Source organism: Pogona vitticeps, chromosome 2 (assembly GCF_051106095.1).
Source record: "Pogona vitticeps strain Pit_001003342236 chromosome 2, PviZW2.1, whole genome shotgun sequence".
Lineage (NCBI taxonomy): Eukaryota > Metazoa > Chordata > Lepidosauria > Squamata > Agamidae > Pogona > Pogona vitticeps.
In genome coordinates, this window is record NC_135784.1 from 283,261,765 (window position 1) to 283,276,776 (window position 15,012).

Consider the following 15,012-nt stretch of genomic DNA (forward strand, 5'->3'; position numbering starts at 1 on the left):
AGATATGTTTACTGACAGAGGAGCAAGTCTCCCTGATAGATGTCATATATAATAAATAGTAGCAGAGGAAAACAAGAAAGAGAGTAGAGATGATTGAACATGGACTCAGGGAAGACAAATTTGAACCACACTTGTGGTGTTTAAAGTCCCTTGCAGTACCCCTGGTTAAGACATGCCATAGAAATAAAAACAAAGGTGAATACACCACCTTAGGGTCCCACAACTGAAGAAATGTTTGCACCTGCTTGAAGATACTAAATATGCCATCATCTTCCCCTTTTCCTGAAGAGGCTTTCTCGCTTATTTATTAGTTATATTTTACATCTCACTTTTTCTTCAGGGAATTCAAAATGGTACATATGGCTCTCCTTTCCTTCACTATATCCTCACAACAACCCTGTGAGAACAGTCAATCTGAGGTCCAAGGTTAGCAGTGGATATACAGGTAGTGGCTCAGTGGGGACTAGAACTTTCATCTTTGAACCCCACCAGCTGAAAATGAACATGGTTGCCTCTTCCAACTTATGTTTTCTAGCAACTGGTATTTAGAGGTCTGCTGTCTCTGGTACTGGAAGGATAATATGTGACTCTTGACTATTAATCAGTGATAACGAAGTTGCTCAGACCCCCTTTTAAATCCATCTGTACTTGTTTGGTAGCAAATTTCACAACTTTACAAATGCACTGAAGAAGTACATTCTTTAATCTGCCTTGAATACCCCACAGTTCAGCTTCAATAGGTGTCACTGAATCCTGTTATGAAAGAGGAAGGAATACCTCTTTCCATCAACCTCCTCCAACCCACACATCTCTATCATGTGTTCCAAAGGCCACCTTTTTCCTGAGCCTTAAATATTGTAACCTCTTCTCCCATGAGGGTTGATCAATTTGCTTGCCCTTTGATGATACTGATTTTAAAGTCATTCTGGATTATCAAGTTTAGTCTATGAGAGTTCATTCTTTGCCCTTCCACTGTCAAATTGAATTCCTTGTCCGCAGGGTAAAAAACTTCCTTTGTACAGTTTTCTAGCTGCCGTATATTATATATGTGACATTAAGCTAATATGCCACTCCCCTTCTATTTGCATTTATGCTTTCAAAATAGGAGATTAAAGAGAAGAGAGGAGATCAAAGTAAAAAGGAGAAGATTCTCGATTGACATAATGAAATGATTAAATGTCTTTGCCCAAAACATCTGACTTGTTCATTTTCAGAAGCATTTGAAATACGTGTTTCAGCTGTACTACCCTCTAATTTGTTAAAAGGAAAAGTTAGAGGAAACCTCACTCTTTGAAGAAACTGTTCTTTTTCCCCTTTTTATTCTTTTCTTTGGGTTTTTGCTGCATATGGTCAGTGTTCTGTCTTATACATCGTAGTCAGAGAGCACTATTCTCTGTAATATAAGACACATGGTCACACAGATCAGAAAAGAATATAATGCTGTTTGCTGCTGTCACCCAGTCTTCTCATACAGTCTTCACATGTGAACATATCCTTGTGATGAAAAGAGACAAAGAGCTATGTAGGCTTTTTCTTAAGAGTTCTGAATGCTCTCAAGCATGGTCAAAAATCAGGATATGCAAGGCCCCTCTTTTCTATTCCGGGTGCAACTTTATGGCAGGGAAAATATGGTTTCACCGGCTGTATATTCACTGTTTATCAAATCAGGTTTCTCTGGGTGAACCTCTGTAGTTCAGATGATAATTTGCAAGAGCAGGCAGGGCAGAGCAGAAATTTCCATTTGCGCAGAGATCCTATAACAGAAGCTGCCTTAATAAGGTGCCAAAAAGTGCTAATTGGCAATATCGACCTCTTTCTTTCTATTTAGTTCTCCTAAGAATCATAGAAAAACTCTGTTCTAGCTTGGAGTTGAAGCCTTTTTAAAAAGTGTGGAGATTAGGGGCACTCACCTGAGGGAAACTGATAGCCCCATGGCTGGCCTTTTGCATTGCAACATGCAATTATATTGGTACAAAGTAGACAAAAGCAATGTCAACTTGATTGGAACAAATTTAAACCACCCCTGCTGGCTGAACTAAAATAGGAAATTCCTCACTCAAAAGAGATGATTTCATAATGAGCTTCCCCACATTGAGCAACAGTGACTGTGTAGTCACTGCTGGGTTTCATTCAAATTCATTTTTGCCCAATCTGAAGTAAATTGCAGGGTAAATTTCACTGGAATCACTCGTCAAGTCTGATTTGGTAATTCAGATTAGTTCCCAGATGGTTTGGACTAAGGCTGGCTGGATGACTCAGTGAGTTAGGTATCTGATGGTGGAGCCAAAGGTTGGGAAATTAATTCTCCACTGTGCATCTCAGAAGAACCAGCCTGTGTGGCCTTGGGCAGGCTACACAGTCCCAAGATACCCTCTAAAAGAAGGGAATGGTAAACCACTTCTGAGCACTCTCTACCTACAAAAACCTGGAAAGGTTTGCCATAAATCAGAATGTGTTTGACCACAGCATGAAGAACTTCATCAAGAGGACTTTAAACTTAATTGGAGTGGGGGGAGAGATGCAAGCTCAGAGATAAAGGAAGATGAAAACACAATAAGAGGAACAAACCAAGTAGCTCTAATGAGGTCCAATAATAATCTTCATTAAAATGTACAAAGGAAAGCAGGGCAAAAATAACACAATCTCCAGTATCTATTTATGAACTCCAAGAGTATGGGAAATAAACAAGAAGAACTGGAAATCTTAGATCTGAAAGGTAAATATGACTTGATAGAGGTAGTGGGAACTTGGTAGGATGAATCCCATGACTGGAATACTGCAACCGAATGATATAAATTGTTCAGAAAGAACAAAAACAATACAAAGGGAGGTGGAGTTATAGTATATGACAAAAATGCTTATTCCTGCCCAGAAATACAGGAGGATGAGCAGTAGGACAATAGAACCATTTACCTTGGGAGGTGGTGAACACTCCAAGGTTGGAGGCATTCCAGGAAAAAAAAATTGAACAACCATCTGTCAGATATACTGTACTTTGATTTGAATTCCTTCATTGAAAAGGGGAGGGAGGTTGGATTTGATGGCCTTATGGACTCCTTCCAACTCCACTGTGGCCACACTGGGAGAAAAGCCTTGTACAGTATGTTGCTTGCTTGCAGTTCTGTATACAGTGGTGCCTCGCATAACGTTTTTAATTGGTTCAAAAAAAAAAACCTTATGCGAAAAAAACTTTATGCGAAACACCATTTCCCATAGGAATGCATTGGAAACCGGTTAATCCGTTCCAATAGGCACGGATTGGCATCCTTAAGCGAAAAAACCCATAGGAAACATTGTTAAACGATACAATGTTTCCTCCATTGGAATGTATTGAAGCCGACTCAATACATTTCAATGGCTTTGCGAAGTCAATTTTTGCAAATTTAAGTGTGTCATAAAAGGGTCAAAAATGGTTTTAAATGCTTGGATTAGCTTCTGCACCCTCTAAAACGGATGCAAAAGTTAATTTGGCTTTGATCTGACTTTTCGTTAATTTATGGTGAATTTTTCCCCCCAACTTTTGACAGCTGTCAAAATCTGACAGCTCCATTGTTTCCTATGGGGGAGAAAAAAATTCACAAAAAATTAACGAAAAGTCAGATCAACACCAAATTAAGTATGCACACAGTTTAGAAGGTGCACTAATGATTCCAAGCATTTAAAACCGTTTTTCAACATGTTAAGACACTTTTGTAATTGAAAAAATGAACATCGTTAAGTGAAGCAGGGGACCTAAAAAAAAACCGTTAAGCGAAGCATGGTCCCAAAATCGCTATGTGAAAATCGCCCATAGGGAAAAATGTTATACGAAGCACAATCTGACTCTGAAAAAATAAACGTTAAGCGAAAAAAACGTTAAACGAAGCAAACGTTATGCGAGGCACCACTGTATATGATTGCAAATGGTGCCATTACAAAGAACTTCTGTAACAACCTGTAAAAAAGCTTTCCTTCCTCAATTTCCTCCTCTTGTTAAAAAAAAGTCTTGCTGATGGAGGGAAGATCCATTCTTAAACTGTAAAAGCAAACAAACAAAACACCAGGAGTCTTGCCTACTGAGGAGAAGCTGTTTTTAAAAAAGAGTCTTGAGAGGGAGGCTTTGCCACAAACTGTATGCACTGGTGCTGCTTTGTGTATGTATCTACAGCTTGTCCTTCCTCAAAAGGCAGAAGGTAAGAGGAAAAGCACTTCGGCACAGCAGTATTTTGTGTGTGAGAGCGCACGCAGCTCATCCTCCCTTTTCTGCTTAAGTTCAAGTGATGACATGCCTGAACCAATGCAAAAGGACATGGATTTTTTTTCAACAGCAGAAGCCCCAGTGGCAAAGGAGGAAAAACTATAATGTGTTGATTTGTGTTGTGTGATCAACAAAAGAAAAAGGGAATCAGCCTGCCCCAAAAGTCTAGTATTTCCAGCATTTTTACTGGTGTGCTCAGATGAATTTGAAATAGTTCAGATTTGTGAAAAAACTGTCTTCCTTCCTTCCTTTCTATCACACTTTCAGCCAAGTTATCACTTCCTCTGCTAATGACAAAGTGAAGGCAGTACTGCCTTCGTTGTTCCCTTTGTAACCTGACTATGTGGGACTTTTTGGTAGGATGATAGAGGGAAAAGGAAATACTGAGAGAATGCCAAGTCAAGTGTTTTCTCAGTGAAACAGGGAACTAGATCATTAACATTTTAGAATTAACAGGATTCCAACGAGATTTTGCAAAAACAGCAGCTATAAATAACATAATCATTTATTCATACTGAAAGAACACTTTGCAAGTTAATTAAAACTCTCCAAAGACAGAATGTGAGGTTGTGATAAAAGGGAAACCAAACCAGGAAAAATCCAAGAATGACATCTCAAGCACCAGATGAAAAAGAATTTCATCTGTCATTATCAGCCCATATTAATAACATCCTGTCCCTCCCAACCTCCTTTCTTTCTTGCTAAAAATTGAAAGTTAATTTCACTCAGAAATACAATTTTGCTGAGACTGGGATTCTTTTGGTCTTTGAATTGCATTGCGTTTTTCCCCCCTCCCCAGTTATTATTTCTCTTCCAAAATTATACTTGCACAAAGAGGGCTCAATTCACTTTATTTGCATTAGGCCAAACAGTAGCTTTTGTGGGAAACATTTGCCCTCGGTACAAAACACAGCACTTTGAAAACATAGTAACCGAAATGCTAGTCCCAAGGAGAGTAGGATTGTTGAATCAAGGGGACTTGTGTAAATATTGACTTCCCATGGAGAGTTGATTCAGTGAATCCCCACTAGTGGAGACTAGCTATTGAATCTAGGCCACAGACTCAGATTTTGGGAATGATAAGCAGAAGAAAGGACATAGAAGAAGATTCTTCCTTCCTTCTTCAAGCAGCCCCTGAAGGACTCTCTGGAGGAAGGAATGAACTTCTTGAAAAGGAGGGACCAAGCATGAGAAATCAGAGTTTCAGGGCAGGGAGGAATTGCAGACATACGTACATCGGGCAGACATACAGTACCTCACGCAGTTGCTTCTGACTTTGGATAACTTGCTGGGCTAACTCTGATCATTTTTGTCTCTGTCTTTCTGTTAAATTGTCAAGGACTATGACTCCACACCTTGGGTCCATTTAGATTTCCAGTCAAATCTATTAGCTTGTTTTGGCTTTTCCGCCAACTCATGCCTGCCTTCTTTGACCCCAGTACTTCCTGCTTTGGTGGGTCCTTTGCCACCACTTACCCATGTGTGAGGGACGTGGTGACGCTGCAGGCTAAACCGCAGAAGCCTGTGCTGCAGGGTCAGAAGACCAAGCAGTCGTAAGATCAAATCCACACGATGGAGTGAGCTCCCGTTGCTTGACCCAGCTCCCGCCAACCTAGCGGTTCGAAAGCATGCAAATGCGAGTAGATTAATAGGGACCACCTCGGAGGGAAGGTAACAGTGTTCCGTGTCTAAGTCGCACTGACCATGTGACCACGGAAGATTGTCTTCGGACAAAAACGCTGGCTCTATGGCTTGGAAACAGGGATGAGCACCACCCCCTAGAGTCGAACACGACTGGACAAAAATTGTCAAGGGGAACCTTTACCTTTACCTTTACCCATGCTGCTACCAAGTGAAATGTATCACTGGAAGACTTCATTACATTTTATTGAGGCAGGAGAGTGGTCAGTCTGAATTCCAACTGAACATGTTCCCTCCTCATTAAGTGATTATAATTATATGCAGTCAAGTTAATTCCACTGCATGACAACCCTCTCAGGATTTTCTAGAAATAAAATAATCAGCTCCTTCATCTGGTAGTACATCAGAGGTAACTCAAACCTAACCCCATCAGCCACATGTGTTTCTACGAATCGCCTGATCTTCCCAGAAACACAGTAGGGAGTCAAGCTCTCAGCCCCTAGCTTCACAACCCATTGAGCTATACTAGTTCTGGGGGAGTAAACATGCTGTCTCTGTGCAGAGGCCGATATCACCATTGGATATTTTACACCAATATCCAATGGTGTAAAAATCAGTTTTCAAATAGTTCAGGGTCCACAGAGTTACAATACGGGACTGAGTAATTAATTACATGCCATCAAGTCAACTTTCAACAGCCCTTCCCATGGTTTCCGTGTATAGTGTACTCAGAAGGGGTTCACCTTTCCCTTCTTCTTGGGACACTTTGGGGCCATGAAGCTTTCCCAAGGCCCCAAAAGCTGACTCTCCTCCTACAAGGGGAATCAAATATCTGAGCTCCATAGCCAGGTGCTCCTGCTTACTGACCACTTCAGCCTTCCACATCAAAATTCCAGGCACTTGGAACTTCAGACCTCTTTGGAAATTCTGATTTGTATGCTTTTGGATATTGATCCACCTCTGCACAGAGTCCTTTGTGTCCAGAATCAGAGCCTGGGGAAGTTTTTGGACTACAGACCACTGAATCCCAATGTCTATGCTTACTGGAGGATTATGGGTGTCGTAGTCCAACAAAGCACTTTTTCCAAACTCTGCTCAAAGCAGTTGGCACCTGACAAAGGGAGGAGAACTTCAAACAAGAGCTGATTTTTACACAGCCGACTTGTAAAGCCCACGGGGGGGGGGGGGACCTTCCTGTCCCTTTGAAAGTAACTAAGGAAGGATTGTCCGAATATGCCAAACCGGATTTGCTCACTTTTCCCAGTGATGAAACACCAGCTTCCCAAGCATCAAATCCTAACATAGAATGGCTTTCTACAGCATGAAGAGTTGTCCTTGTAATGCGAACATGGAACATCACCCTCAAAATAACGTGTTGACATTTGCCTGACCTGGATGGATCCCAGGAGGAAATCGAGAGTGGGTACAAGTAACCACTTGGGGGCACTGTTGTTCAGTACAAATAGAATGCCAGGCTCATTTATCTTTCCCTTAAAAAAGGTAGTTTTTGCTATGACAGGTAATTTGGCACATTTCTCCCTGAAATCTGCCAAATGATTTGGCAGATATTTCATATACATCTGAAAATAGGAGCACCTGCTGCTGGCCTACAGAGAGGAGGGGGGATTCTATTAGTTGCTAATTACAGATCCTGTAAGGGAAATTTGAGTGCAAGAGACAGCAGCCAGGCATTCTTTGAGGGCAGTGGAGTCTTTTAAGAGGAATAAAATATGCAAGCGCCTCTCTTAATTCAACTGCTCTCAGGAATTTAGACTCTGCCTCCCAACGTCTGGTGGCAACTCTGCCTTTGAAGGAAAACAGGACTTGGTTGATCCCATTGTGGCAAACTTGTCATCATGCAGCCGTGTTTGCTTGATTAAAATTAGCATTGCTAATAAAATAGAAGTAAAGTATCCAAGATAAGAGAAAGAGGAGATGGTACCCAAGAAAGCCATTCTATTAAATATTAGAAACCGTTATTTTTGGAAATTTATTTCACTCCACTTTGCTGCTTCTTGCTACACATGCAACCAGCACAACACCAGAATTGGTCAGATAGTATCTAGAAGACAGTGGTCAGAGCACAATGGTGATTGTAACGTTCAGCCCTGCCCTCACCTGTCCGTCACAGCTGGGCAGTGGAACAGCAGCCAATGAGGGGACGGAAGGTGGTGCTAAAGGGGGAGGAGCTGGGATATAAAGGGGTGTATGGTGTTTGAGAGATCAGTGTGAGAGTTTTGAAAGAGTTAGAGAGTGAGATCTGGAGAGATCTAGTGTGTGAGAGAAAGAGGCCTGCGTGCCTGAGTATCAGTGAGGGAAAGTCTATGTGATTGATTTAACTAAGTAGCAGTGATTTACACCTTGATTATCTTCCTGTGATTTACCTATTTTATTTTGTAATCAATAAACCAGTTTTGTTTTTGAGAGAAACCCTTGTCCTTTTCATTTAAAGGAAAGGTTGGTGGCAGCAAGAGAGTGTTTAGTGGCGTGGTGGGCATTCTGAGAGGCCTGAGTAGGAGGTGACCTCAGAGTGGCTCAGCCGTGTTACAGTGACCTTAGGCCAGTCATTGTCTTTTCTCCTGACCTACCTCACAGGGCTGTTGTGAGGACAAAGTGGTAAAGAAAGCCCTGTTGATCGCCTTGAAATCAGTGGGGAAAAGTGTGAATTGGATTATTAATATGTCAGAAGGTTTTCATAATGTATCAAAGCAGGGATGACCAAACAGATTCAAAGTTTCTGGTTCCATTTACAACTAACCACAGGTTATTGTTATGTTTAAACACTAAACTGTGTTTAGTCCAAACAAAGGCTAGCTTTATAAACCAGGTATGCATATTCAGTTCATACAACCCTTCTCAGCTCCAGCTCCTTCCTTGTCTTCTTTTCAGTTTATACGTCCCAGATGATTACCCACCCTCATGCAATAAATGTGTGGTCACTATCCTCCTAACACAGAGATAACGGTAAGCTGTTGTTTGTTCAACTCTTTTCATAGCTGTACAAGGACAGGGATACCTAATGTGTTGTAGCACAGTGGTTCTTAACCTTTGTTACTTGGATGTTTTTGAACTGCAACTCCCAGAAACCTCAGCCAGCACAGTTGGTGGTGAAGGCTTCTGTGAGTTGCAGTCCAAAACTCCTGAGTAACCCAAGGTTAAGAACCAGTGGTTTAGCAGATGGAGTGAAGAATTAGGACTCGGGAGGTTGGTGGTTCAAATCCCCAGTCAGTCATGGAAACTTACTGGAGGGTATGGAACTGGTAAAACCACTCCTTAAATATTTTCTTTACCTTGAAAGCTCTATTAGAATTGCTCTAAGTTGGTTCTGACATGATGGCACATAACAACAACAGCAACATGACAGGAGAAGAGCATGTGCATCGTTTATTTTCTAGCTGCAACCAGACTGAATTCTGGCTGGCTGGCCTGCTAAGGAAAGGCAGTGGGTAATAAAAAAAAAGTCAGTGGTGAATTAAATTTCAGAAGGTAAAATAGGAGAGGAGGGTAGTTCTATAAACACTATTTCTTAGACTTTCTTATGTGTGTGTCATTCTATCCTAGGTAAAGGGTGGGGGTGGGGGAAAGGCAAACAAGCAGGGAGATCTTTTCCTCTCCTCTTTTTTACCTTTTAACTTGATCAACTTGCTGTAACAGACAAATATGGCTACATCTTTGGAAACTGCTTCGTCGGTTGTTTATTTGACATGGTAGTGTCATAGAAAAGTACCAGAGGGAGTCCATTGTTAGGTGGGCCTTTAGTTGTTTTCTGCCTTTCTCCCTCGAGGGACCCAGAGTGGCTTACAATATACAAGTTAAGAAACCCTAGAGCTAAAAAAATCACTGTAAATTGCAGTGTTGAAGCCCTACTAAATAAATTAACAGACTAAAACAAGTACGGTTAAGAAAATTCAAATCATTTAGACTTCGTTGAAACTGTTTAATAAAATAATGACACAAGCAAAGCGCCCATCGTTAGAGGGTCCTTATTAGCAACCAAAGGCCTGTTGAAATAAAAAGATCTTACATGCCAACACCAGGAGAGCAAGGAGGGAGGCCACAGTCTGCCCTCCCAGAGAAGGAAATTCCATAGCCTGGATCAGCCACTGGGAAGGCCTTCTTACTTGTCTTAATCTAGCAGGCCTGTGAGAGGGGTAAGAAAGAGAGAATGGTCTCTCCTGGGAGACTTAAGACCAGAGCAAGCTCTTTTGGGGGAAAAGCCTTAATGTGAAGTGGAAGACTAGGGCTGTTTGGTCTGCTTGATCTATCACACTAAGAAGTATTCAGCCACTCCCCACTTAGAGCCTTTCACAGTTGTAGTTTTAGAAGAGATAGCTGGGTTAGACTGTGCTACCATATCAGGCCAAAATGAAAGAGAAATAAAAAAAAAAGAATTAAGAAGACAAAAATGTTATGTATTATTTCTGAGGAAGTGGACTTGTCCACAAAAGCTCACATTAAAATATAGCAGTTAGTTTTTAAGGTGCCACAAAATTTTCCATCTTATTTTTTTATTTTGGTTTGGTTTCGTCCTCATCTCCCTATTTAGATAGACTCATCATACTTAGAAGGGAGCATCTAACCTTTTTCCATTCTGTTGTTGCTTTCTGCATGTGGACAGTGGCATGTCTGCAAAGGACACCTTCCTGTTGGCATGTGATAAATCAGGATTCTTTCCTGCACGTAAAGCTTACACACAAGCAGAAAATTTCCCCCTCTAACATTACACTCTCCATACAGAGGAAGAAAGCAATGATGGGACGGGGGATAGTTGTGCCTCCCCAGGCATGTCCATAACTAGAGATGGGCACGAAACACCAAACTGCTTCATTTTTCAGCTGAACAGATATTTGGCACTTCCCAGCCCTGCTTCCTCCAGGCACTGCCACTGAATGGGCACCCACCAGAGGAGATGGGGCTGGCGAGTGCCAAACACCTGCTCAGCCAAAAAATGTGCTGGTTCGGTGGTTTGTGTTCATCTCTGTTAATAGCTATCAGGAAGGTAATGGCTACAGAGCTTTAGATGTTCAAGGCTCTGAGTTCTTCACAGAATCATGCTGGAAATTGGGCTGTGCATAGAAACATGGAAAGCTGCCATTGGTTTTCAGTGGGTGTGACTCTCTAGGGACTCCGGCAGGAGTCCTTCCCAAATCCACCCAAATATATTAGAGATGGAAGCAGTAATTATTTCCTCTTGATCCACACTATGCTCTACCATGAAAGACTCTTCAGTCTCCCCTCAAATCTCACTTGTTTTATATACAGTGGCGCCTCACATAATGAGCGAACTGTTTAACGACGAATCCGCATAGCGACGCGTTTTTTGCAATCACTAATGCGATCACATTGCGATGTTTTAGGTGGCAAAACATCGCATTGCGATGATCGGTAAGCGTTTCGCTTTCCCATCTTCGCATTGCGATGTTTCCCCAACAGCTGATCGGCGATTCCAAAATGGCCGCCAGAAGAAGAAAATGGCCACCCGCTCCGTTTTTGCGCCCGGCCCTCGCTTACCAAGGTGGCGAAAATGGTGGCCGGATAGGGAATCTTCGCATACCGGTGAGTTTTGTCCCCATAGGAACGCATTAAATGTGTTCCTATGGGGTTCCCTCCCCCTGCATAGCAACGTTTCCAGATAGCGACGATTTATCCAGAACGGATTAACGTCGCTATGCAGGGCACCACTGTATTTGCTTGTCTTTGTTAGAGCTGATTTCCTATTAAACATAAGGGTGTGTCTTCAGCATTGCAACATGCATACGTTTGCTTATTATCCCTCTTACCGTGTGCTGTATTTCCTCTTTATTTCTGCTTGCTTGAAGTACAGGATGCAACTCATTTTGCCACTGCCTTTTAAAAATGTGTTTAAGCTGTAATATAAATAAACTATACTTCTACTGCAAATGTGTGAAGCAACTGTGACTCAAAAGTGTCTCCAGTAAAGGAGAGGACTGGCATCTTATATTAATGGCACGGTATACGACCATCTATCAGTAAGCAGTTGTTTATTGTCTATTGGGAAAAGAATAATTTAATGAAAATCATATCTATGTGATTAGAGTAGCCAGCTTGAATGCCAGATTATGATCTTGAGACAGTCACAAGTGCTGGATCATCTGTTTCATTTGTTTATTCCTTCAGCTTTGTCTCAGAGGCATCAAATCATTTTATATAAATTTGTAAACCATATATAACATTTTAAAGTACCCCCCTCCCTCAGCACCATTTTTATCTTGAGCACAAAACAGTTCCAGGGAAATGCCTGGCAGAGTCTTGTAACTATTGCAGATTTCATTCTTATGATAAAGAGCGAGAAGTGGCATTGAATTAATCCATTCTTGAGAACACCTTAAAATTATAATGAGGACAAAGTGGAACAAAATGTATTCATTCTCACGGCTCCTCTCCTGATTTCACCAGAATAGCAAATGGCAAAATATATTAATTCTTATAATAAAAATGTAATGAGGACAGAAAATGGTGTGAAATGAATTAATTGTAGACTCACCAAATGGAGACTGAACAGCAGTACAAAACTGAACAGAGTGAATGAAGCAAAAATTCTTTAGAGCAAACACCAATGTATTTCTTAGATGGTAAGCAGCAAAGAAAAGGGCACCAGGGTATTCCAACTTTGGAGTGTAAGTGCCAGGAAAATACATTGCCCCTTCACTAAAAGAGTAAGAGGAGAGCCTTTTCTCTTAGTCCCACCACCTTCACAGGTGCATTTGGTTGTGGACAGAGGAGAGGGCCTTCTCTGTTACAGCTCCCAGACTTTGGAACTCCCTCCCACAGGAGGCCAGACTTTCCCCATCTTTGCTGACCTTCCACAAGCAGGAAAATACCTTTCTCTTCAGACAGGCTTTCCCTTAGTGACTGGTTGGCTGCCTGAGTGGGGTTTTAAATGGATTCTGTGTTACTGCTTTGAATATGTTTTTGGTGTTGCTTTTGTTTACTGTTTTTTCAGTGTGCTATTTATTTGATCTTTTTTAGTATCTGTATACTTATTGTTTTTACCTTTAAATATTGTCTTTTGATTATGTATGCCACCTTGGCTACTTCTTAAGGAGAAAGGTGGGGTAGAAATAGGTAGGTAGGTAGGTAGGTAGGTAGGTAGGTAGGTAGGTAGGTAGGTAGGTAGGTAGGTAGGTAGGTAGGTAGGTAGGTAGGTAGGTAGGAAGAGAGAGAGAGAGAGAGAGAGAGAGAGAGAGAGAGAGAGAGAGAGATAACACTGAGGGGAAAGTAAGGATCACAGCTGGAATCCTCACTACAATTGGATGACAGGGGCTGTATATTTATTGCTCTAAGGGGAGAAATCAGCTGGGAAGTATAAACTGAGAGGAAGACAAGGAAGGAGCTCGAGCTGAGAAAAGTGCAGGAATTGGGGAAGAAGATGGCTAAGGGCTAGAAGAGTCTTCCTTATCATGTCCCAAACAAACACACATATATCAGAAAAGCTATTTTTTCTGGATGAAATCTCTCAGAATCTCCTTCCACTATGGCCACAAGAGCATCCCCCCCCCCCCATAACATAATGTATTTGAGCAGCCTTGTGATAAATAGTGCTTTTAACATCCTTTAGGTTTGGAAAAAAAAGGATGCTGTATTAAATACTAGAATTCACAGAAAGTGGGGTTTTATTATCATTTTTTTCAACATGCTGAAGTGTTTCCAAGGAGAAATTGCTTTTTCATGTTTGAAATATACGATAGAAAACAAAATTCACTTAACTCATTTGAAACATTTTGAAAGTGAGAAGTGTTTTTAGAAATGTTCTCGTCCCCCCCCCCGAAAAGCATGATATTCATCCACAAAGCTTGTTTCAAAAATGCATTTGTAATTATAGTTAAGATCTCTTAGCTCAATGCTAAAATGACATTTCATTTTTCATTTTGGATTGATTAAAAAGAGCTTCCCAAAAGCCACCTTGTTGCTAAATCTAGGGATAAAATACATTTTTTTTTCACTTGCTGTTGGAAAAATGGATAATGTCATGTGGCAGTTATATTTATACTGTCCCCAAAAGCTGAAGTTTACAACCTTTCTACAAGGTTCTCATTCTATAATCACTTTTCACTGTGATTACCACAACATCTAGGAGGACTCTGCCTCAAGAAATGCCAGTCTTAATTACTTGCATCCTATAATATAATTCATAGTTCTTTCATTGTGACAAGTGTTTCTGACTCCATAACCTTTGATTCAGTCAGCTGGAGCAAAATGGAGGCAGCAAGCTACATCTGCCTTCCATGCTTTTGGAAACGTGGCTTTCCCTCCAACCTGTCAAGGAGCAGCATGGAGCCATTACAATGTGCGCATAAAGGAAAGAGTGAGCACAGTCTGTCAGGAAAATCCTCCGGTTGTTCAACCCTTCTTGAAATGAGCAGGTATTCCTTCCAAAGCTGTTGGTATGAAAGAATTTTCTGTGATGTCGAGGGCAAAGTTAAGGAAGGCAAAGCAACATCAGACTAGTTTTTGGAATTACATATTATCTACTGAGAAAGGGGACGTTAATGCAGCATTGGGGTAAGCTCTAGCACAGAGAGAATACACTGTAATCTGAAAGACCAGGTTAGATAATAGTATATTCCTTTACTCTCATCTGGATATTTCAGTATATGGATAGACCTTGCAAACTATCAGAGTTTGCTTCTACAACAGCTGTTTTCTTCACAAGGATATCATTCCTAAAACTCATTTTCCTCCTTTTTTTTCCTTGTGGGTAACACCAGAACTGCTTCTGATGGGACGAAGCCACCATTATATCCCAGAATAACTTGGGCACCTACAGATGGAAGACAGCACATATCTGGCAGTCATGACAGACGGTAATCAAACTCATCATGGCTGCTGTACTGGAATAAGATGAGGCACTCACCACCTCAGTGTTGTTCATGGATAAAAATGGTGTGATGTGGAGACTTTCACCTGTTTTCATTCACTCTTCTTTGTGTTTATTTCAGAATACATGAACAGTGAACTGAATGGGCTGTGTTTCCGTCCAATTCTGCTTTGTTCTGAAGTGAATGGATATTTCAGTTTTCTTTTCTGTGCTGTTTCTAGGTAGCTGCATGAAGAAAAGAGATAAGATAAAATAAAAATTATCCATGAAATTGTTTGAAATTTAGAGAAAACAT